The sequence below is a fragment of the Melospiza georgiana genome, chromosome 22 (genome assembly GCF_028018845.1).
Source record: "Melospiza georgiana isolate bMelGeo1 chromosome 22, bMelGeo1.pri, whole genome shotgun sequence".
Taxonomy (NCBI): domain Eukaryota; kingdom Metazoa; phylum Chordata; class Aves; order Passeriformes; family Passerellidae; genus Melospiza; species Melospiza georgiana.
The window spans coordinates 2,393,890-2,419,743 of NC_080451.1; positions in this window are offsets into that span (position 1 = coordinate 2,393,890).

The following is a 25,854-nucleotide window of genomic DNA, read 5'->3' on the forward strand; positions in this document are numbered from 1 at the left end:
CTCCTCTGAGCTCAGAGGCCTTGGAGCAGGGAAGCCCTGCAGGGACAATAACCCATGGCAGAGCAGGAACCCACGGAAGGCTGACTCACCTGTCCCTGAGAGGGGCCTGAGAGCCACAGTTGATCTCCTGGGGGCTCAGGGAGGAGCTGACACGTGAGGCCTCCTCGGGCACCGGCACCTCGGAGGTGGAGCCTCCCTCCATGTGGCACAGCTTGGGACATTGCAGGTGGTGGTGAGGTGGCCAGAGAAGGTGGAGGAGACCTGCTGGCTCTCTCCTGGTTGCAGCACACCTGGCAGTGGCAGGATATTGAAAGCCTGGATGGAAGACAGGAGAGATTGAGGTGTTGAGCATGGCAATGGATGCAGAAGAGCATCTTGGAGCTGTAGCCAGAGGGGCCTATTCGCCCAAACACTGCCAGAATCACCCTCACCTCATCCTGCATCCATGCCATTGACCAGTGCAGGGACCATGGGGAAAATCTTCTCCCATACTGACGGGTCAATGCATTAATTAGTACATCACATGAAAGTGAACTGGGATGGCTCCTGGCAGCAGAAATTCTCTCTGATGCACAACTTGCCATTACAAAGTTTCAAAACTTCCTGCTTTTAGAAAAGGAGGAGACTCAGAGTGAGAGCTCTTGGAGCTGAGGGAAGGAGTCCAGCCCAGCTCATCTGACTCCTGAGGCTCTTCCCCTCTCTCTCTGATTTAAATGCTGCTTTCTCAAGGTGCTACAGCAAAAGCTCCTGCAAAAATTTCCTGTGGTGCTCCTGAGGAGTTGCAGAGGAAGCCGTGCCCTCCACAGGTGCTGCACAGCGTCCTTGGGCAGCCCTGCAACATGCCCTGCACGGCCTCTCCAACAAGCAGCTGCTCCAGCAGCACTTGGTGATGGGCCTGCAGGGATGGGAGGCCCCTCTGTGGCCAATGCTGAGGGCCCCCAGGGGCACTGGCAGCTCCAGCCCTGCTTGCCACACTGACAATGGGCAAGGGAGACAGATTCCCTCTTGCCTTCTCCGCTCCCAGGGCAGTGTGCGCCACGTCCAGGGAGCACCTGAATCCCTCCAAGCCTCGAGGCAGGTGAGGGTGCTCAGGACTTGGTGCTGGCACCCGAAAAACAAGCCATTTTCTATGCTGGGAGGAAGAGACAGCCCCTCTGCAAAGTCTGCCTTTGTCAGACAGCTCCAGGGCCAGCAGTGCAACAGCAGCTCTGGGTGAAAGCAGAGCCCTGCAAACAGGGAGTCTGGCTGCCTTGGGAAGAGGCTCCATGGAGACCAGGATCATCCCAGCTTGCTCTGGGAGGGAAGCTGGAGGTGTTACCATGATGATGCAGAGAAAAGCCTCATCTTACATGGGGAAGGAAACAAGGCAAAAAATCCCACACTCAGCACAGGCCTGTAGGATCTGAGTCAGCTTCTCCAAGGAAAACTCTCCTATTTCTCCCTCCCCTGACCCAGAAGCAGATGCAGGCGTGAAAAATCCTGAGTGCTGTGGACAATGGGAAAATATAAGCCAAACCCTGAAGGAATTTTCTGATGCTGTAGACCGGGATTTTCCATGGGAACAAATTCAGAACCCAGCTGAGGTGGGGAAATACCTAAAAGAGAAGTGCCATGACGATTCTAAGGAGAAAAGGCTCATTGCAATAAGCTGGGCCCTGCCCTCTGCTTATCGCATTCTGTTAGATAGTGTAGGGCAGCAGACAGAGGCAGGGGGGCAGGGAGATAAATCAGCTATCCCAGTCACTCAAGCTGTAGCCAAAAGCCCAGGCTTGAAGCCAGCAGCCAAACCAGATAGTGAGCCTAAGCCAGCATCTAAACCCATGGCTGTTGCTACCAGTACTAGAAGTGGGAAATGCACAGAAAAAACTAATCAACCAGTGGATGATGATGATGATGGTGATACAGGAGAAGAAGCCTTGATGCCTCCTGACATAAAATCAGGAGTCAAAGCAGCAGGTGCAAGATCAGACGCAAATATTGAGTCCTTTTCCCTGAAGGACCTTCGTGGCCTATGGAAGGATTACACTCGAAGGTCTGATGAATCCATAATTTGTTGGCTGCTCCGTCTCTGGGATGCTGCAGGCAAGGCTACAATTCTGGATGGCACTGAAGCCAAGCATTTGGGATCCCCGTCACAGGATCCTGTCATCGACCAAGGAATGATGAGCGGGGCTAACCCTCACAGCCTCGGGCAACGGGTCCTAAGAAGTGTAGCACAAAGATACCTGTGCGCAGACGATCTCTATATGCAGCAAACCCAGTGGAAAACCATAGAGCAAGGGATTCAACGCTTGAGGGAAATGGCAGTGGCCGAGATTGTCTTCTCAGATGATGGAAACACTGTAAATCCAGACTTGGTACCATGCACATCTCTGATGTGGAGAAAACTTGTACGACTTGGGACACGAGAATACGCTTCTGCGTTAGCAATAATGAAGCAGGATGATGGTGAGGAGACTGTGCTGGATATGGCAAGGAAGCTCCGAGCATATGCAGGTGCTGTGCATGGCCCAACACATGCCAGAATCGCAGCAGTGGAAACATGTCTGCAAAAATTAGAAGACAAGATGGAGGAGGGTCACAAGAAACTGAGGGAGGAGATTAAAGAGGGCTTTCTCCAAATCTCGGCAGTACAGATCAGAGGTTCTGGTACCCAACGCAGACGTTCCCCAGATGGCGAGAGAAGGAGCACCCCATGAGCTGAGCTGTGGTTCTACCTGCGTGATTGTGGAGAAGACATGGGGAGATGGCACAGAAAACCTACCGCTGCTCTGGCACAATGGGCGTGTGAACTGAAGACTCAGAGAGGAAGTTCCAAAAGGGAAGCAGCTCCAGTGGCCAGTAACCGAACTGTCACATATGATGATAATGACAATATTTTTGATCCCCTTGAAAGACCCTCCAAGGCATATGCCTAGGGAAAGAAGGATAACCAGGCTTAGGGGGGCCCTGCCTCTAGCCAAGTAGAGGCTGGGGAAAACCGTGTTTTTTGGAGTGTGTGGATTTGTTGGCCTGGCACATCTGAACCACAAGTATACAAAGCTTAGGTTGACACTGGTACGCAATGTACATTAATGCCATCGAGACATGTGGGGCCAGAGTCTGTTTCTATTGCTGGTGTGACAGGGGGACCACAGGATTTTACTTTAGTGGAAGCTGAGGTGAGCCTGACTGGAAATGAGTGGAAGAAACACTCTATTGTGACTGGCCCAGAGGCCCCATGCATTTTAGGCACAGACTTCCCCCGAAGTGGGTATTTCAAAGACCCAAAGGGACTCAGATGGGCATTTGGAATAGCTGCTGTAGAGACAGAGGGTGTCAAGCAGTTGAACCACTTCTCTGGACTGTCAGAAAGCCCATCTGCTGTAGGTCTCCTGAAGGTGGAAGAGCAACGAGTACCAATTGCCACCTCAACAGTGCACCGCCGACAGTACCGAACGAATCGAGATGCTGTGATCCCCATGCACAAAATGATCTGTGAGCTGGAGAGCCAAGGGGTGCTCAGCAAGACCCACTCACCCTTCAACAGCCCCATTTGGCCCGTGGGTAAACCTGAAGGAGAATGGAGACTGACAGTGGACTATCGTGCATTGAATGAAGTGACTCCAGCCCTGAGCGCTGCTGTGCCGGATAGGCTGGAACTCCTGTACGAGCTGGAGTCCAAGGCAGCAAGGTGGTACGCCACTATAGACATTGCCAATGCATTTTTCTCCATTCCCCTGGCAGCAGAATGCAGGCCTCAGTTTGCCTTCACCTGGAGAGGCGTGCAGTACACCTGGAACCGACTGCCCCAGGGGTGGAAGCACAGCCCCACCATCTGCCATGGACTGATCCAGGCTGCACTGGAAAAGGGTGAGGCTCCAGAACACCTGCAATGTATTGATGACATCATTGTGTGGGGGAAGACAGCAGCAGATGTGTTCCAGAAAGAGGAGAAAATCATCCAGATTCTCCTAAAAGCTGGCTTTGCCATCAAGAAGAGCAAAGTCAAGGGACCTGCCGCAGAGACCCAGTTTCTAAGAGTGAAGTGGCAAGATGGATGGTGTCAGATTCCCACCGATGTCATCAACAAGATCACAGCAATGTCTCCACCATCCAGCAAGAAAGAAACACAAGCTTTCCTAGGTGCCATCGGTTTTTGGAGGATGCACATTCCCGAATAGAGTCGGATCGTGAGCCCTCTCTACCTGGTCACCCGTAAGAAGAACACTTTCCACTGGGGCCCTGAGCAGCAACAAGCCTTTGCACAGATCAAGCAGGAGATCGCTCATGGAGTGGCCCTTGGCCCAGTCAGGACAGGACCAGAGGGGAAGAACGTGCTCTACTCTGCAGCCGGGAACCATGGCTTGTCCTGGAGCCTTTGGCAGAAGGTGCCTGGGGAGACTCGAGGCCAACCACTGGGATTTTGGAGTCGAAGCTACAGAGGCTCTGAAGCCAACTACACTCCCACAGAGAAGGAAATCTTGGCTGCCCATGAAGGAGTCCAGGCTGCCTCAGAGGTAATAGGCCCTGAAGCACAACTCCTCCTGGCACCCCGACTACCAGTACTGGGGTGGATGTCCAAAGCAAAAGTTCCCTCTACGCAACATGCCACCAGTGCTACATGTAGCAAATGCATTGCTGTTATCACACAGCGCGCCCGTTTTGGAAACCTGAATCGCCCTGGGATTCTGGAAATAATTACAAACTGGCCGGAGGGTGAAAACTTTGGTCTCGCTGATGGAGGGGAACAAGAAGCGACACGGGCTGAGGAAGCTCCACCATCCAACCAACTGCCAGCAGAAGATCCACGATACGCTCTCTTTACTGATGGTTGGTGCCGCATTGTGGGAATGAACCGGAAGTGGAAAGCAGCCGCATGGAGCCCCACACGACAGGTGGCAGAGGCCACTGAAGGAGAAGGTGGATCAAGCCAACTTGCTGAACTCAAAGCTGTTCAACTGGCCCTGGACATTGCTGAGAGAGAGAAGTGGCCAAAGCTCTACCTCTACACTGATTCATGGATGGCAGCCAATGCTCTGTGGGGATGGCCGGAGAGGTGGAAACAGGCTAACTGGCAGCGTCGAGGAAAACCAATTTGGGATGCTGAAGAGTGGAAAGACATTGCTCCCAGGGTAGGGAGGCTACCTGTGAAAGTCCGCCATGTGGATGCTGACGTTCCCAAGAGTAGGGCCAATGAGGAGCACCAAAACAATGAGCAAGTAGACCAGGCTGCAAAGATAGAGGTGTCAAAGATAGACTTAGATTGGCAACATAAAAGAGAGTTATTCCTAGCTCGATGGGCCCACGATGCCTCAGGCCATCAGGGCAGGGATGCCCCCTATAAGTGGGCACGAGACCGAGGGGTGGATTTAACCATGGACAGTATTGCTGAGGTTATCCATGACTGTGAGACGTGTGCTGCCATCAAGCAGGCCAAGGGAGTGAAGCCCCTCTGGTACGGTGGGCGGTGGTCCAAGTACAAGGATGGGGAGGCCTGGCAGATTGACTCCATCACACTGCCCCAGACACGCCAGGGCAAGCGCTACGTGCTGACCATGGTGGAAGCCACCACGGGATGGTTGGAAACCTACCCTGTGTCTCATGCTACAGCCCGGAACACCATCCTGGGCCTGGAAAAGCAAGTTCTGTGGAGACATGGCACCCCTGAGAGGATTCAGTCAGACAATGGGACTCATTTCAAGAACAGCCTTATCAACACCTGGGCTAGGGAACATGGCATTGAGGGGGTGTACCATATCCCCTACCATGCACCAGCTGCAGGAAAAGGAGAGAGGTACAAAGAACTGTTAAAAACCACATTGAAAGCATTAGGTGGGGGATCTTTCAAAAACTGGGAGCAGCATCTGGCAAAAGCCACCTGGTTAGTTCACACCCGAGTCTCTACTAACCGAGTGGGCCCTGCCCAATCTGAGCCTTTGCAGAGAGTAGATGGAGACAAAGTCCCAGTGGTACATGTCAGAGGTTTATTAGGGAAGACAGTTTGGATTAATCCTGCCTCGAATACAGACAAACCCATTAGTGGGGTTGTTTTTGCTCAGGGACCAGGTTGCACATGGTGGATAATGCAAAAAGATGGAAGAACACGATGAGTACCTCAGGGAGATCTGAATGTTGGATAAAACCTCTGTAAATATCACTGTTTGCTGAATGTTATTACCATTGTCTGTGTATAGCTGTATAATGGATGTATCATGTATGTACTTGTAGAGTTAGAGTTTATATTAGTTTTAGTAGTGAGCAGATGATATGGGGATAAGGGATGGAATGTCCTGGGTTGACCATTTGATGCTTTTATCCCCAGTCGTCTCATTCTGTTTATGTTGGATAATAAGTTTTGCATCTTTAAGAGTGTTCCAGAGAGTGAAGGGGGGAGAGAAGAAGCGTGCAGTTTGTTTTCATACACTGCACTCCACTCCCCCACATTCCTGCTCCTGGACTGCTGTTGTCTGCGGACAGACAGCGGGACAGAGCTCTTCTTTGGCTTTTTAGTTAGTGTTAGCTAGCTGAGGCAAAGAAGTTCCCTGGACTGTGTATTTTCTTTTCTTTGGACCTCTTGAAACCTGCTCTGGACTGAACACCCAGGAGAGCACCTGCAGCTGCACCTGCGGCCCACCGGGCCGGGCCTGGCCTGAGACAATTCCAGCACCGGAGGGACTGATCAGAGACTGAGTGAGCTGCAACCCAGGGACGGGCTTTTCTCAGTTTGTCATCTCTTGTAGAGTGGCAAGGGGTCTCATTGTTTGATATTGTTTTGGTTTTATTGTTTAACAAACAGGTTGTTTTCCACCTTTCTCCAGGGAGGTATTTTTTCCTGCTGGACCAGTTGGGGGGAGGGGCCGATTGGATCTGCTTTTTTCCCACCGGAGCTGCTTCGGGGGATTCTTCCCCAAATTTGGTCTAAACCTGGACAGGGCTCTGGCTGCCTCCTCCTGTCCAGTCCTGAAGTGCCTCCATCGAGTTGCCGAGCAATCCAGACTGGTTCTCATCTCCTTTGGTGGCTGGGGTTTGAATTTAGGTGGGTGGAGCTCATCTCTGGAAAATAAATAACTATCAACAGGGACCTGCAGTGGGAGGGAGGGAGGGAGGGACACCTGCACCAGCAGCTCCTGGCCAGGATGCAGCCCCTGGCTGGGTGCTGGCTCGTTGAACTGAGAAATGCTTTGATCCAGCCCTTCCCAATCCAGGCTGGGGCAGGTCTGTTCTAAAGGCAGCCCAGGGATGGCACTGAGGTGCTGCAGCAGCTGCAACTGCTCGCATTGAGCAATTACAGAGGACAGGCATTTACACCTGGTGGGGATGCAAAAAGCACAGTGGGAGAGGAAAAGACAGAGAAGGCAGCAAAAAGGTGAGATTTGAGACACCGAGGGGCAGACCCAGCCAGTGCCTAGCCAGCACAGCCCACCCAGTGCCCAAGGCCAGAAACTCTGCAGCTCCACCAGGGATTTATCAGCAATGTTCCCCTGACACCGCTGGGGGGTTGGTTGACATTTTACAACACTCCCAGGTGACTCAGGTCGCATTCCCCATCCATCCATCCATCCATCCATCCATCCATCCATCCATCCATCCATCCATCCATCCATCCATCCATCCATCCATCCATCCATCCATCCTTCCATCCTTCCATACATACATACATACACAGGCTGTGGTGCTGGGATCCTGCCAAGCTCTGCCAGCCTTGGGCTTGGGGAGATTTCTGCCAGCCGTCCTGAGCTCCGTAATTGTGCTCTCTGTTCCAGGAAGCAAGCAAGAAAGATTTTAAAAAACCCAAAACAAACCACAACAGAGAAACCTAAAAAACCTTCAACAGCTCAACCCTGCTCAAGTTATTTCTTTAGGGACAGCTACCACTCTCCAGCTGAAATGCTGGGCTTTTGGGAAAAAAGAAAATTACATGTTCACCTCCAAATTGGAAAGGATTAAGGTAAGAGAACCTTTCAAACTAAAAATTACTGTCCGAAAGCTTTCATCTTTGCAAGAAATCTCTAGGTAAGACCAGCCTGACAGTTAAACAACTGGTTCTTCTGGTGGGGAGAAACCCTTCTCTTTAACAGAAGCAGCCTGATAGTTAAAAGCAACTGTTTGGTCAAACTTCAGGCTCCCTGGCACAGCCTGCATTGCCTTTCCTTCCTGTTCACTGATTTACAGGCAGTGCCACGATGGCCCGGGTTCAGATGTTTGGTGCCATCCAGGGAATTTGGCATTGCCATTTCCATATGTTTTAATCGAAGCTTCAGTCCTTGCAACCACTCTTCAAATGCCAGCTTTCCTTTCTTTTACAGAAAGCTCAAGGTTCCCAGAGGACTTCTGACATCCTCTCTTGCGCTCAGAGAGATGACATTTTCAAACAGATGTTTCCAAAGTTAACAGCATTTGAAAGAAAAATGACCTGAAATCCCCCTGGATTCCAGCTTAGCCCAACTCCATTCTGTGTCAGACACTGAGATTGCCACCTCTAAGGCAGGAGCTGTTTGTGCCCCCATCCCTCCTGTCCTTCTCCCCAGCAGCCTGTGCCTGTTTTCCCCGGCAGAATCCCTGTCCCCGTGCACCCTGCCAGGAGCAGCTGCACACAGGCTCACAGCTCCCCTTGCCCTCACCAGGGGGTTCCTCTCATCCCCGAACACGCCGATGAGAACGTCGGTGCGATGAGTGCCCAGGGCCTGCACTGCCACCACAACTGGGATCTCTGCTGTGCTCTGGGGCTGCACAATCCCACAGGGCTTGGGGCTGGAGTAGAGCACAGCAGAGTCCTCCTTGCGCTTCTGGAAGGGACACAATGAAACGCACATTCAGAGGGACCTCTCAAGAAACTTTAGGCTCCTTAACATCCACCACAACAGCAACTTACACACACCTTTAGAGCTCCCCAGGACAAAGGTCAAAGGCACAAACAAGATGCAAGAATTGTAGGCTTAGCACTCCCAGGGCATCCTGCAAGGAGGCTGCCAGCACAGGCACTGGTGTCTGTGGGTGCAGCAGCTTTTCACAACCCTCTAAGATCTCCCACAGGAAAACAGCCTGAGGACTAGAGCATCAACTGTTTCCTCAGGGGCTTAAACTGCCTCCTCAAGTTTACAGTTGGGTAGGATCCTGTTCTCAGCAGATCTTTAAGACTGAATAGAAACCAGCAAGGTCTTATCCAAACCCTTTGTTCCCCTAATAATCTCCTCAGGAAGATTTGACAGGAGGAGGTGGATGTGGTGCCAAACCTGGGGAATAAGCCCCTAGCAGCCAGGAAGGTGGCTGGGATTCCTAATGAGGATCTTCCTCTCATAGGGCACCTTCAGGTGGCACTCATCACACAGCAGCACTGGGGAGGACACTTGGAGCTCAGGAACGAGACACCTGGGCAAAGAGATGAGCCCAGGACAATCAGAGATCCTGAGAGAATGGAGAATGCCTACCCGCAAAGATTGTGAAATGGAGCAGAACACATTGGTCACTGTCAAATGCACACTGAAGAGCCTTACAGGGATAAATTGCCTTCTACCTCTTCCCACTCCAACATGTCTTGTCAAGGAGGGGCAAACCCTGAGAGGCAGCACCCAGAGGCTGCCAAGTGCCCCAGGCAGAGCACTTTGCCCCACAGCTGCCTCAGCCCCTCCTTTACCCAAGAAGGCTTGCAAGGACTCCTGCAACAGTGCCAGTGACCCACGAGCTCTGGGGAAGCCTTCCCAACAAGGATCAGTGCTCCCTAAGGCTCAAGGAACACACAGCTCCAGGGTCTCAGTAAAAATGACTCCCTTCTCTGCCATGGTGCTGTTGCCCTGCCTGAGAACTCAGCTCTTTGCCCCAGCCCTGGAGGGCACGAGACAGCAGCTGCCCCACAGAGGGGCTGATCAGCCCCTGCCAGGCCCTGCAGCTCCCTGGCTCCTTCACTGCACAGCTCCAGGCACTGCCTGGCCCCAGCTCCACCTGCTGTACACAGTGGCAGCCCAGGCACTGCCTGCATGGCTCTGCCTGGCACAGGGAACAGCACCAGGGAGCTGCATCCCTCTGGGCATCACACTGACACCCACAGCAGCACAGCAGCATGGAATTCTGCTGCAGCAACAACGACTTTTGCTCTCAACTCTGACAACATTAAAGCTCAAAATGGGAAGCAGAGGGAAGGACAACAACTGCAGCTGACCTGCCACATCAAGGGCTGCTTTCCCCTTGTCAGACCTTGCCCTCCCCACTCTTGCTGGGAGCCACTTCCCCCCTGCCATGTGCCCTCATGCACAGAGCCAGAGCCTGACTCTCAGCAGCTGCTTGGTGTGGCCCAAACCAGTGCACGGTGCTCACAGCCAGCACAACTCCACCTCTTGCAGCCTGAAGGAGAGGAGGCCCTCAGGAAATTTGTTGCACCTCAAGCACCAAAAACAAGGCCAATCAATGATATCGTTCCTGGTGCCTTTAGAAGAGGGCCCAGGACCATGCTGGGCTGGCAGCAAACGTGCTTTTCACTACAGGCTGCTGCCCAAGCACTGCTGTTCTCGTGTCCAGCTGGCACAACATGAGGGCATTCAGCAGCACTTCTCCTTGGCAGCTGCAGCCAGCACAGCCTGGGCAAGGCAGTGCCTGGGGGAGGCCAGGCAAGGGCTGGTACCTGGCTGTGATGATCAGGGCTGCCACTCCTTTGCCAACACCCTCCAGGTCCACCAGCAATCTCCGGTAGAACTCCATCACCGTGTTGGAGCACAGGGTCACCTGGTGGAAGAGAAGAACAGTCAATGCTTCCTTCCAAAAGCTCATTACCCACAGGTGATATCCTCCAGTTCCTGAGGGAGGATTTGCCCTTCATTCTTCTGCTGCTCCATGTGTAGAGCACAGTCTCAGAGTAACAAAAGCCTTCTGGCAATACCACATTTGTTAAACACACCTTGCTATCAGGGCACAGGTCAGCTACATTAAAACATTAGACTACAGCTCCATGCACCACTGCATTCAAATGAAGGGGCCAATTTCTCATCTGACTACAAAGACATCCATGCAGAGGAAATCTGACTTGACCACAATGAGTTCAGCTTTACAGCAGGATGCTGAGGGCAAAGTGTGGCCCAGCAGGTGCTGGGCAGTTCATGGCTGCCCTGGGACCCCGAGCCCGGGCTGGCTCTGAGAACTCCGGCCCCACGCCAGGAGTGGGGAACTGCCCCAGGCTGGGCAATGACCACAGGCAGAACCCTCAGAACTGCCCCAGGGTGGGCACTGACCACAGGCAGAACCCTCAGAACTGCCCCAGGGTGGGCATTGACCACAGGCAGAACCCTCAGAACTGCCCCAGGCTGGGCAATGACCACAGGCAGAACCCTCAGAACTGGCCCAGGCTGGGCATTGACCACAGGCAGAACCCTCAGAGCCTCTTGCTCTACACTGCAAGAGACAAGCCACCAACGGGACCAGGCAGAGGAGAAAGGAGGAGGATCTGTGTCTTGAAATTACACAAGAAAGGGTTTATTCCAAGCAAAAGGATCAGAGCCAAAAGAGCCCTGGACACTCCTGTGCAAGGGCTTTTGTACAGACACAAATCAGGAGGTGGATAAGAACAGCAAACCAAAAGGGAATCCTCAGGGGAGCACTGAGGGGATTACATCAAGTGTCTGGGGCCACTTTGGGTTGGAGGGTGGGGAGGATGGCTCACTTGGGCCAATGGGGCCTCCAGGAAAAGGGGAATTCCAAAGGGGCGTTGCAGACAGGGATTGGCTCCAGGTTAAATTGGCAAAGAAAGTTGGGGAACAAAAGGGGCTGGGTTTGACAGGCAGGGAAAGAGCTGGAACAAGGGAAAGGGAATGGCATAAGGGACAGCTTTGAGGGAGGGTAAAACCCAGGGGTAAACTAACTCGGGGACAACACGGGGTACAACAGAACAAACCACTTAACAAGGAATCAATACAATAAATTTGAACCGCTACACATGGCTGCAGATTTTTTTGTCTCCACTGGAGCTTCCTGCAGTGAACACAAATCATTCTGCTCCCCAGGAGGGGGGAAATGACACCAAGAAGAAAAGCTCACTGCTTGATACAATGACATCTCTCTAACAGCCACCTTCTGCCCTCATCCTTGCTCTGCCCCGTTGCAATCAAATCCATCGCTCTCAAAAACACAAGAATGGTTTCACGCCTTGACCATAAGGTCTGTGAGCTCAGCATATGATTTTGGAAAGCAAACAGTGCTCCTTGAGGAACATCCCGACTAAGCCAGCCAGCAGAGGCCTCCCAGCAGTGCAGATCTCTCCGTGCCACGATGCTCCAAGCTGGCACCAGAGCTAAAGCCCTCCCACCCTGCAGTGCAGCTCCAGCCCTGGTGCTGCAGCGGCTGTGGCCGGGCTCTTGCCGTACCTCGATGTCCTGGTGTCCCTGGGGGAGGATGGTGCCTCTGCTGGGATTGATGGTGAACTCCCTGGGCTCCACATGGAAATGGATTCCCTTGCTCCAGGCCGGGTCGCTGTCCCTGCGGATCTGATCCACGCTGTCCACAGCCGGCTGCGTGCCATCGTCCGACATGCGGAGCTGGAACGTCAGGGGCACCGCGGAGCTGTTGGTGAGGCGGCAGCGCTGCGTGTAGGGAAAGCCTGGGCCAGGACACAAACAGCCATTCAGGCACCCAGCAGGGCATGATCCTGGGGGCAAGATCCTGGCAGGATCAAAGTGGGATTGGAGTTGAGCTCTTTATGATCTGAACTACAGCTCACCCAGAAGCTGCGTGAGGAATTAATCGTCACTTAGTTCCCTTTGACACAGATTCCAGACTGCAGCCTTGAAAATGCCCACTCCTAGCCCTGCTGAACACTGCAAGCTTCTCTCTTTGTGATGGGGACGAGCTCCCTCACCTGCCCCAAACCAGCATCAGTTCTCTCTCAGTGATGAGTGTGCACCCAGAGCCAGCATTTACTCTGAGAATTCAAGCTGTCCAATTCCCTGCTCAGCCTGCCAACACTCCCACCTTTTTCAACACATATAAAGAGTGAGTTGTCAGTGAGAAGAAGCTACAGCAAAAGAAAGTGAGGATGGGATCAGGAACTAGAACGTGATGCAAAGCACCCTAATGCAGCTTCTCTCTGCAGGATCCTTAAGGCATCTCTTGCTTTGGGCCAAACAGACTGAGCACGTGACAGCTCAGAGCCCACTCAGCTGGAGGCACAGCCCAGCCTTGCTTTGAGATTAGCAATCAGGAACCAGGTCCCACCTCAGCCCACACACAGAGACATCACAGCCGTGCTGCGCACTGAGAGTGCTGCCTGCAAGGGTTTACCCCACTTTGGCTCTGAGATTTGCTTTCCATCCTGCAAAGCCAGAGATACAGCCACTCATGGAGGGGATGTCCTGCAGAGCGCGCAGAGCAGCCACAGCCTGCTCTGCACTGCACATCTGGCTGGGCTGGCCAGCTCTGCGGGGAGGAGATTTCTCCCCAGGCCTGCCCACCAAGAGTCACTGGGACACAGATGGGGAGGAAAAACAACTGCAGCTGCAGCCCAGAGCTTCTCTGTGCCCATCCAAGTGACCACTGCCAGCTCCAGCAGGGACTCCAGCAGGGAGGCAAGAGAGGCACAAAAAGGACAAACCCAGATGTCAAAACCTCCAACGACACTGAGGCCAGCACAGGCAGACAACAGTCAACAGTTACAAAGAAGCAAAGATACAACAGCTGCCTTCAGCCGAAGAGCCCTAGGCATGAAAGTGGATTCAGCAGGATCAGTCTCCTGCTTCAGACCCATATTTCCATCTGTTGCCTTTCTTGTTTCATTCCTTCCAAAGTCAACTTGACAAGCGCCTCCGTGGTGATGCAGGCTGGGGAAGAAGCAGCTCAAGAAAGGCAATGAGTTTCCTTCAGAAGTTCATGAACTTCATTGTTGTGGCTTTAGGCTTGGCCGTGAACGTTGCCCTGGCTCTGGGAAGGGGGACAGGGGTTCTGGGGGGTTTTGGGCGGTTTTGGCCCTGGGCTGGGCTTTTCCCTGGGGGGTTTTTGGGAGTTGTGGCGTGATGCCGTGGGCGGCTGTGCAGTGGGAGCTGAGGCTGGGCAGGGAGCGGAGCTTCCCTTCCTCCCGCTCGGGGCTCGCAGCTCGGCCGCTGCTGCTGCGGGAGGGTTTGTGCTTGGCCCGGGGCTGCCCTGGCTGCAGCTCAGCGCTGGCACCGACCCTGCCTGCCTGCCCCGCTGCTGCTGCTGCTGCTGCTGGGCACTGCCCGCATTCCCCTGCCCTCTGGGGCTCTGCAAAAGGAGCATTTCCTCCTTCCCTTCCCTTCCCGCACCGGCTGGGGGGGATCCCTGCCCTGCCAGAGCCCACAGCTCCTCCTGCTGTCACCAGACCTCCACCAAAGGGGAAAAACAGGACTTGGCATCTGGGAAATGTCTGTTCTTGCCTTCTTGTCTCTGCTCTCCTGAGACAGTCTAGCAAAGAACTGGTATTCCATTTCCCACAGTTTTGCCCGAGAGCCCTGTCATTTCAAAGGGATAATCATTTGGAGGGAGGGGCTCATCTTTCCATTGCAGCAAGATTCCCACCTTTCTTGGCACACATCTGTCTTTTAAAGCAGCACAGAGACACCAGAAAATTCTGCCTTTCTATTCCTTGCTTCCATTGGATCTCACAATGGCAAGATGCCCCCTGAGGCAGCAGCAGCAGCAGCAGCAGCAGCCCTGCAGTTCACAGCCTGAAGAGGCTGCTGGGGCAGAGCAGGAGTGAGGGATGCTTTTCTGTTGGAAGGCACAGATCCCTGAGGCTGTGTCCCAGCCCAGGGAACACTCACCAAAGGAGATGTCCCCGAAGTCGAGCTCAGCGCGGTCGAAGTGTAAACTCGGTGCAGTGACGCTGCCCCTGCAGGCCGAGGACAGAGCAGGCAATGGCTCGGTTAAAGGCATTGCACAGGTCCGGCTGTCGTGGCTCGGGGGCACAAAACCCGGGCTCAGGGCACCCTGGGTTTCCAACCAACACAGCCCCGTGTGCTCAGCACAGGGCCCTGGGCACAGGAGGCAGCTCCAGCCAAGGGGCAGCAGCCAACAGCCCCTGATGGGCTCTGGGCACAGGGCAGGCAGGAGAAGCCCCCGGGTTGCTGCGGGTCCCATGAAGGACCCTGAACACACACCCAGACATGGCTCCGTGCCTCAGTTTCCCCATCTGCAATGGCATGGACATCAAGGTGTCCCCACTAACTTCTGAAAGCAGCCCTTCCAGCCACAGCTTCCCTGCTTTGCTCCTTCTGAGCTGCAACTGCTGTTCCCATGGAGGAGCTTTCTCAAGAGAATTTGACCCACACAATCATTACAGACACTGTTCTGAGACACGAATCCAGGGCATTCCCAAACATCCTCTGAAAAGTGCAGCAACAGTTCTACCCAGGGCACAGATGAATCCTAGAGGAAAGGACCAGCTTGTCAGCAGTGCACCAGCTGGCACAGCCAAGAGCAAGAGCTTCAACAACCAAACTTGGCTGTCCTGAATCTAGCACAGCACCTCACCTGCCCTTGAACTCAGCAGACACACTCCAAAAGCCACCAACATCCACTGAAATCAGCACTTGAAGCTGCACAACATTCACCAGTTGATTTCATGGTTGATGCCAATCAGTGCCCACTCTGCCTTTTGGTTCAAAATCAAGGACCAGTGAGCTGTGTCCTCTATTGTACTCACAGGACTGCCCCTGGCTCTGCTCTGCACATCTCAACAAGAGACACCTGCCCCTGCTCAAGGAGAAAGCTGCTTATGCAGAAACACCCCATGGCCATTTTGGGGGAGGGACAGAGGAGAATCAATTATTTGATGGTGAAAGGTTCCATCTTGATTTCCAAATGAAAAAAGCAGCACTTTTCCTCCAAAAACAAAGGCAGCATCATTGTTTCTCCACTATGGGCGCACCTGCTCACCACTTTTCTCTTGCTAAGGAATAACTCCCTTGTTCTTCTTTACCCATCTCCCTTATCTCTTTGCTATCATCCAGTGCAGATTGCTTTCATTTCTTCACTGCCTTGAGCCAGTGCCGCCCAGGAGCAGCAGCCCAGCTCCAAAGCTGCAGAGCAGCCAGCATCAGCTCTCCTGCTTCCACTCCATTATCCTGCAGCACATGGCTCAGGCTGGCAGGGACAAGGCCTCACGCTGCTGTGGTGCTGAGCACTGAGCTCTGCCTCCCCTATGATCCGCCCTTCTCCCTGTGCCTGGGCCAGGATTGTCTCTTGCCATGGCACCAGCCCACGGGACGGTGCCCAAGTCCTTGGCACAGTTCCTGACTCCCACATCAGCGCTTTGCTGGCTGTGCAGAGGAGGCACCAGAGCCCTCTGTGCACAGGAGCTGGGGGCACAGCTTGTGCCCCACAGCATGGCCATGAGAGGTGAGCTGAGGCTGCTGCTGCCCATCTGGCATGGATTATTCACACAGGTTTTACAAACACTGCTGCAGCTGCAGAATCAGCCAGGCTGGCCCATCTGCAAAGCCCTGAGGGCCTTACTGGGTGTTCAGGTGGGACATCCCAGAGCAGCTGCTGCCCAAAGCTGATCCATCCCACTGCCTGCCATGGCCCAAGGCACAGGGAGATCCCTGCAGGGAGGAGTCATTCCGGCTCCCGGCTACCACACAGGGCAGCAGGCAGCCCTGACAGTGCTGAGGAAGCATTTCAGAAGCTGCTTGTGCTCAGCAGGGTGCAAGCCAGCTCCCAACATGTTCCAGCAGCCTCCAGGAAATCTGGGACACAGAAAGCTCCAAGGCCACTGAAAGCAAGAGCAGATGCCTTCCATCCTGCTCACTTCCAGCCAGGCTGCAGGGCAGCAGATCCGGTGCTTGGTTCCTTCTGTAGCTCTTTCCCAACTCCGCTCTCACCCAAAGGTGTTTGCACAGGGACAGATGAGCTGCCTCACCTCTGGGTGCTCAGCTGGTACCGAGCTGCCCGGGCACCGACATTGCGCACCAGCAGAGTCTGCTGGGTGCTGACCTTGACTGGACACTTGGAGAAGTCCAGCTGGGCAGGGAAGTCCAGCACAGCTCGGGCACCAATGGCCCGAATTGGCACAACGATCCTTTCCCTTCCAGTGAGGCACACCAGCTCGTGGCAATAATCCTGCAGGAAAAGAAACTGGCTCAGCACAGCACATTTAGTGCCATCCCCATGGCAGAAGAAAAACCATTTCCTATACCCCTCCAAGGGCATCAATTTACCTATTGCACCCTCAAATGAACACTAAGTTCTACTACTATGTCACATTTTAAAGGCACCAGCGCACTTTGCAAAATCTGTCTCAGTGGAATTCAGCTCTTGTGTCACTTGGCTCATACAGATAACAGCCCTAGGCCACCATCATTTTTACTCTAAACTTTAATGATGTTAAAGAATTCCTAAGCCCCTTCTAAGCAACATGGAGCTGGGGAACACAGGACATTGCTCTTTAGGCTTCTATATTCCCACTGTCTGAGAATAGGACAAAGTGTCCAACTGACTCTAAGCAGCAAAAGGAAGAGGAGAAAACAGCTGCACCCAAAGACATCCTGCACCTCTGGCCTGGTGCAGAAACATCAGTTGGCTCACAACTCCCCTCTAACTTTGCCTGTCCAACCAAGTCAGGAGAAGAACGGTGCTAAGAGGTAGCAGGATGCTGTTGGAAAGGGCCTCTCTTTGTTTCCCTGCAAGGCTTCCTCCCTTCCATGCCATGCCCTCAACCTTTCTGTGTGAACAAGCCTCCAGATCAGAACATGAACCCTCCAGATCCCAGCACTGAGATCAGACTTGCCAGGGCCTCAGCACTGCTGTTCAAACCTCCCCGCAAAAGCACCTTTGGCACGGAATGGGTGCCAGCTGACAGAGCAAGCACAGGGACAGGCATGAAGACAGAGCCCCAGCAGTGTCACTGCCATGGGCTCTGGGCTCACAGCTCTGCCTGCAGCTTGTATCTGCCCTACACCAGCTCCTTCAGGCAGGTGTCCAAGTGCCCTGCAGCTCAGCAACCTCCTGCTGACCAAGGGCACCCAGGGCCCAGAGTGCCTGTGCCAGGCCGGGCTCACGGGCACAGCACATCCTCTGCCCTGGCCCTGCAGCTGTGCCATGCTCACTTGTGCTCTGGGACAGCACAGCTGCAAGGCTGCACAACAGAGGGGGTGAAAAAGCAGCGGCTTTGCTCCAGCCCAGGGGCAGGCAGGGAAGCTGTTGGCAGTCCAGGAAGGAGGAAAGCTCTCTGACCTCTTTGTTCCTCTGGTGTTTTCCATCAGAATGAAACCCCTTCCACTGGACCTAGAGATGGCCCAACATCTATCAACAGCCCTCTGTCATTTTCATCCTCTTTCCCGCGCATCTTCCCTTGGCAATGCTCAGCAATGTGCAGGGAGGGGAAGCAGAGCCTGTCAGGCCTGGCTGCAGTGCCTGCCAGCAGTGCCAAGGTGTGACTGGCTGCAGGCTGCCTGCCCACGCCTGGAGCCCAGCTCACAGCATGCAATGGGCTGCAGCCAGAGTGCAGGGAAAACAATGGCTGTGGAGATCATTGTGTGCTTTGGCTCCTCCAGCCTCACCTTGTTCTTGCTGGGGGTGAAGCGGATGCGCACAGGGACAGAGGCGCCCGGCGGCACGGCACGGTACGCATCGCTGGAGCTCACCAGCTGGAAGTAAGGTGAGCTCTCCATGGAGACCTTCACCACGTGAAGAAACTGCAGCAAAGACATGAAATTATGATTTTGCCACTTGTGGAAACAGGACGAGAGGAGACCTGTCCATGCCCTGCTAACATCCCTCCCCTGCCCCTTTTCCAAAGCACTTTCAGCTGAGCAGGCACAGGGACATCATTCACAAGGCTGAACTTGAATCCCTTCTCTCTGGCTCCAGCATTTTGGCCAGGGGCAGTAGGGCAGTGCCTGCTGGGAAGGAAGGGCCGAGCAGGTCAGCACCAGCAGCATGGAGACACAGCACCTGAACCAAGTCACCTGCATATTCAACAAGGCCAAAAAACCTGCTGGCTTCTGCCTGCACACAGCCATGAAGTGGTCATGTTCCAGAGGGGGAATGTGCTACCTAAAAGCAAACCAGCCCATTTCTGTGGGGGAAGGAAGAAATTCCCTTCTAGCAGATCAGCTTTGGGTAGGGACCTTCTGGGGATACAGTCAGGCAGGCAGAGCAGCAAGACAGGAGACCAAACACTGTGGTCTTACTGGGAATAAAAGCAAACCTGAAAAGCAAAAGAAGGAATGAACACAGCAAGACAATCCCTAAAACAAGGAGATGGCAAAGAGAATTTAAATGGGCAGTAAAGCAGCAAGCAAGAATCATAAAACCATGAGAGCAACCAGCTTGCCAAAAGTGACAGAAACACAGACAGGCGGTGTCTATTGACCATGGGGCTTCAGAGTCATCTTCTGCCTGGAGAAACAGGACCAGCACTGACTGACAGTGTGGTTCCAGTATGAAAAGCCAATCTTGGCTCTCCAGGGCTTCCTGCTGCCTGTGCAGGCAAGCTGGGCTGCTGGGCATTCCTGCCTGCAGCCAGCAGGCCAGGTTCGGCCCTCTGGGGTACTACATGCACAGCACACATGCATTTTCTAGCACACTGATCTCATCAACCCCTGAGCACCAAAATGCTCTCCAAAAGTCTAAACCAGGTGATTTGGACTCCCTCCTGTCTCCTCCCACCAGCCCACTCTTGGCACAAGCCTCACTTGAGAAAATGTTTCCCAGACTGAAATTCAAATGGTCTCAAGTTTTCCTCTTTACAGTGGAACACAATTGACATTTTTCAACTTTTTCCCTCTCAGCTCTCTTGGGAAACTGCAAAACAATGCCAATTTCTTCAGGTGAAGGTGGAAACCTCCAGGAACACATGCCTTTGGATGTGCTGTGCTTCTGCAAAGGGAAAGCAGAGCACCATGTTGCTTTTGGAAAAGCTGAGCAGAGCTGGATGAAGCTGAGCAGGAGCCTCAAGTGGCACCTAAAGGCCTCTCACTGCTTCTGCTCCATCACTCTGATTGCAGGGCTCTTGCAGAACATGGTTCCTGCAGGGCCAATGCCATTAATGAGAAGTGATTCCAGCATAAAGTGCAGAAGGCTCAGCCCCTGAGCTTAGGCTGTGAGCTGCACAAAGGGAGCCAAACTGGCTGAGAGAGGCAGAGATTCCTACCAGGAGCCAAGATGAACCAAGGAGACACAGGGTGTGCTATAGAGCCAAGGCAAAGCATGAGAGCAGGTAAGAACTGTACAGCCCTCAACATTCCAGTCAATCCAGAGCTTTCAAGAGAAGGAAACTCCTTTGGGATAGACACCATCAACGCCTGGCCAAAATCTGGGGACAATTCCCAGCACAGGAAGATTTCCACCATCTTGCAGAAGAAGGTGCTGAGACATTTTCTTCTGCATGTGCTGCAGCAGATAACTTGCTTTGCTGTACACTGAGGGAATGAGAGCACTCTCCTCTTCCAGCACAGCGTTAAAGCTCTGGGTGCCAGCACTTACCTTGTCCTTATTCCTGAGAGACAGCACCATTTCCGAGACCTCCTGAGCGACAAAGTTCTGAAATACCAGCTCTGGTGGGGAAACCCCAAACCAGCTCTGTTTCGGGGCAGCTGACGGCAGCTGGAGAGGAGAGAGAGCAGGGAGAGCTTCAGCTGCTGGGAGGAAGGTTCATGCAGGAGAATCTTCCTCTGATCCCCAGTGAAGTACAGACTCTGAGGGAGCACGTCTGCCCAGCCCACACTGGGCAAACAGTGGCTCACCCACCTCTGCTCTGAGCTCATCCACAGCTGCTGGGCCACACAGAGCAGGCTCAAGCCAAGCTGCTCTTTCGGCATGGATTTCTCCAGGTTTCTCTCTCCAGAATGCCAGGCAGCACTTTCCTAAAACACAGCCCTGTGCCCATGCGGTCACAGAGCTCTGGGGCACTGACTGAGCACTCATGGAGTAAGTAAAACCCATGAATTTACAGGAGACTCCATGGGAAAGGATTTGGGATGTCTTTTACTCTGAGACAGGGAAACCGAGGCCCACACAATTGCAAATATCTTTTTTTGCTCTAGAACTTAGACATCAGTAAGAAGAGCACAGGACCAGAGCAAGTGTGAGAGATGAGGTGACATTTGGCTGAAGCCAAAAGGTTATTAAGCAAAAGAATGGAATTTGTTGGTTCTTTGTGTTATTTGTGGTTTGGATTTGTTCAGGTTGGTTTGTTGAGTGTCACAGTGAGAGGGACAGGGTTGAAGACCTGAACAAAAGGAAGGAGGACGAGAAGGGAGTGGACAGAAAAGTTGGTGCTCAGCAGAGAATGGAAGCTCCTGAGTACCCATCCAATGGCAAAGGTCACAGGGACTAAGAAACACTTTCCTTTTGCTTTGATGATTTTGTTCCTTTTCATTGTATTTAAAAGTCAGTGTGTTCCAAAGAGAGGAAAAGGCAAAAATAAAAAGACAAATGAGATGAAAAGAAAAAGACAAGTGAGGTGAATGCTGAATGTGGATAAGTTTCAGTTATTTTCTCAGCAACTTGGGTAAAAGCAGAGTTGGTATCTCCTTTTTCAATGGCCTTTAAATGGGTGCTTTCTTGTCATTACTGCAACCTTATTTCATGCCATTGTAGAGGCACATCTGGAATGACACAACAACAGCAAATGCTTCTGGAGCAGAGACATTGCTTGGAGAAAACTCTGCCCTGCTTTGTCTGCCTTCTCCAGCCACACTGCTGTCACTGCAGAGACACAAGCAGGTCTCCTCTGTGACTTCACAGCAGACACATTCCGCTGAAGGGAGTGGCTGCAGCACACTGTCCCTTAGCTGTGCCCTTCCCTGAGGTGTTCCCAAGGCCCCTCTCCAGGACAATCCTTAACCTGGATTGTGTTCCGTGTCTCTTGCTGCCAATTTCCTGCTCAACAGCCCACCTCAGTCACCTACCCGTTTGGACTGTGCTTTATACTGAGCTAGTCCTGCCAGAAAAGCAGCTTTAAACACACCTCTGAGTAGGCACTGATCCAGACAAAGCACATCCATTCCCCTCTGCCCAGGGCCAGTCCCCTGTACATCTGGCAGCCTGCAAAATCTAACACCCCGTCAGGGTCCAACACATTGTTCCAGCCCAAAGCAGTAATGACATTTGTTTTGTTCAATTTGAAGTAATTCCTGCAGATCCTTGGCCTTCAAAGGCCAAGGCTGCCACTCTGCAGGGAATCCTGGGACCCCGAGCATTTGATGGTGACCACACCAAAGCAAGAGGTGGCTCCTTCAGCAGGAGAATGGCAAAGGGCAATTTTGGGCCTCTGTGTCCCCAGCCTTCCTCCCATTGTTTTAGCAATGGCAGCTGCACTCCAGCACACCCCAGCAGCTTCAGCAGAGGGTATTTGTGTTGGCTTAGTGCAGATCAGGACTCCCAGTCCACCACTCCCAGCACCTTGCAATGACAGCAGGACCTGGACACTGAGGCATTTTGCTGGAGGCAAGCCTGTCACAAACACACACCCTCTTCAAACTTCATGTGAAACAGAAAGGAAAAGAGCAGGAAAAGGCTACCTTTGGGCGAGTCTCACTCCTGTCTAGAAATGGGCCAAGTCTGGGCAGAATACTCCCCCCAGTGCTGGCCTCCTTCTTCCTGCTGAGAAACTTCTCCCTCTGGAACTTACAGGGAAGCAGCTGAAAGGCAAAAGTAAACCAGCTAGAGCCTCAGAGTTGTGCTTGTTCAGAAAGGCTTTTCTTCAACAAGTGACACTGGTGAATAACTTGTGATCACAGCCACTAGGACATTCCTGGAAGCCCTGGGAGTTTCCTGCTGAAATACTTAGCATCAGGGAATTAATAATACAGAGTGGAACACACATACTCCAGCCATATGGCTCGGTCCCATTGGCTTCTCCATGACTGGATGGGACATGGTTGGGGATTTCTGCTCTTTGGGCATTTGTTTCCTCCTACGTTTCATTGAATTGAGGCAGTGACCTTTCCAGAGAATGGGGAGGGGCTCTCAGAACTGCCTGAACTCCATCCCTGCACAACGCTCAGAACTCACAGCAAGGAGATATCGCTGCTGGATGAGTCCAAGAGATGCAAGAAAGGATCACTGTACCAAGAGTGAGGTGCACAGGAATGTCTCTAGGTTTTAGTTCTCCCTGTGAATTGTTTTCTCTGTCTGGGCTGACAGAGCCCTCCACAGAAGAAAACAGAGGCATCTCCTTGACAGAGCCTCAGCACTGGGGCATCTTCAGCCAAGTGAGCTGCAGACAGCAAGGGACCTTTGTGGCCCTGGCTCCAGCGTTGCCTGCAGGGCTGCATCTGTGCCCACACAGGAGCTGGGAGAGAACAGCTGCTTTGGAAGCTCTTCCAGCTGGGACCAGCCGTGGCTCTCAAGGCTTTGGGCAGAGTTTGAGCTTCCCCCCCCCAACACGCCCAGGTGCCCAAGGGCAGCATGGTCAGAGCAGCACAGGTGAGTGGTGCCCAGCCTGACAGAAGGAATTCCTGTGGCACAGGGAAAGGGACAGAACACATGCTCAGGGCTTCAGCTGTACATTGGTTTCACTTGGCTCTGCTGGCACAGCCAGGCAAGACACAGCTGAAGCATCCCACAGTGTTCCCTATTGCACCAGGACAGCCCCAGCAACAGCAGCACAGCACAAAGGGCTGGGCAGGGGCTCTGCAGCTTCACAGCACTGCTGGACAACAGGGGCAGGGAGAGCAGGCACACCAGGGCAGTGCCAGCCTTAACACAGCCCCAGGGGGTACTCACAGCATTAGGCTTCAGCCCTTCCCTGGACAAAAGACGAGGTGTCGGTGTCTTCTTTGGCAATCCAGACGCCATTTCCAAGGGACGGTGTCGCAGGTGAGCGACAATGCCTCAACAAAACTGGAAGGAGCAACAATGGAACTCTGAAAATCCACAACCCAATTCATGGCAGATTCAAGGCATATTCTGGTGCTAAAAATGTTACATTACTTGAAAGTAGCTAAGTGCTTGTTTGGTGTAAGCAGCTAGTACAGTTAGGCCTCTAGTTGGACTTTATTTGAACTCGATGGCTACCTTGTGCAATTCAAAGTTAGATCATACTTAAACCTGGAGCTAAAAATCTGAACATTAATAACAGTTCAAACAGACAGAGCTGTAGCTTGAATATTACTGAAAAATAGCTAGAGTGGGCCTCCTCTTCTTTCGGCTAAAGCACCCTTGCTCTCTCAGCTGCTCCTCACAGCTGAGAGACTAATGAGAGACTGGAATGTTATGGCTAATGGCTTAAATATCATTATAAAGGACTTTCTGCCCATTGTGACAAAACTCTATAAAGAAGCTGTGACCACCCAAGCCCACCCTTCCCTGAAAATGCCTCCTGACTGGAACTTGGCACTGTGAGTTAAGCTGCCTAAGGGAACTTGAGACCAGATCAAGGTGACACTATTGTCCCATTAGCTCAGGTCTGGGGAGAAGTAAACAAGGCTGAGGAGAAAAACCTATCCACAACAAAGCCAAACCCAGCAGCTGTCCTGAAAATCAGCTCTGTCTGCGTTCAGGCTGGGGAAGTCACAGCCACAGACTCTTCTGCTGAGGCCAGCTTTGCACACAAACCTCCCAGCAAAGACCTCCGCAGTGCCTCCAGACCCATTCCTGAGGCCTCGCACCAGACGACTGCAGGGCATGCAAGCTAACAGAACAAATCTGAAAATCCAGAACCCAACTCATGGCAGACTCAAAGGATATACGGGTGCTACAGATTTTATATGATTTGAAAGTAGCAAGAGACAGAGTCCAACTTGCCCCACTCCTGGGAGGTACCTGGGCAAGGTATCACCTTGCCCAAATCTGCATTAATCCATTGGAGTCTTACATTTTGCCAGACCTCACCACAGAGAAGACCAGAAGAGGATTTAATGGTAGGCCAATGGGATCCATGGAATGGTGATATTTTCTACTAAATCTCTCTCTGTCACTCTCTTTCTCCTCCCCCCCTTCCCAACCTCCATCCCCCTCCCACTTTTTCTTTTCATTCTCTCTCTTTCTCCCTCACATTTACTGTTCCATAAAATCCAGACCATTGACTTTGGCATATGCTCTCCTTTGCACCTCAATACAGAGGCATCTCCCTCAAAATTTTAAAACCCAGATGATAAAAACCCACTGAAACTTGAACAGAGCTCATTCACCTTTAAGCAGTTCAAGCACTTACCATAGGAAAAAAATGTATAGACTACTATCTTTAGAAAATGTTGCATTTCTTCAGTAAAAAAAGCACAATCAGTAGTCCATTTATTGTTCATCCTCTCAGGCGTACATGTCAGTGAACTACTGCGCCAGAAGACTGGCATGATCACATCCTCTATTTCCCTTTGGCATTCTCTTTCAGAGCACAGATGAAACAAAACCAAAAAGTTCAACTTTAGTCGGTCTTTACCTTCAAATGAAATTCAGGACTCCCTAGCAGACACCAGTCTTCTGCACGCTGCGGAGCTTTTCGCAGAGGCCAATGCTCTGCACCTTTAGCAATTCTCTACGCCAACAATTCACCCGGCGAAGGGCCCGGTGCAGCCGCCTGCAGGAGCCCGGGCTGCGCACACCAGCCAGGGCCGCGCTCTCAGGCAGCTGAGGCCGCGCCGCTGTCACAGGCGCTGAGGGCCCGGCCGCGGTTACCGGGCAACCGCGGCGCCGAGTGCGGGGCCGGGCGGGGCCGGGCCGGGCCGCAAGGCTTTACAAAGGACATTGGCACTGCAGCGACTGACTGCAGTTTGGGGCTTCCCAATAGTCTTTCTGTAACTAATGAAAGGTTAAAATGTGGTGACAAAGGCACCTATGCCAGGGCTGTACATTGCTCTTTGCAGCACTAGTATCCGACCCTGGCTGGAACAGCAGGAGGGGCTGAGGCAGCAGGGAAGGGGGCTCAGCCTGGAGAAAAGGAGGCTCAGGGGGGACCTTCTGGCTCTGCACAACTCCCTGACAGGAGGGGACAAG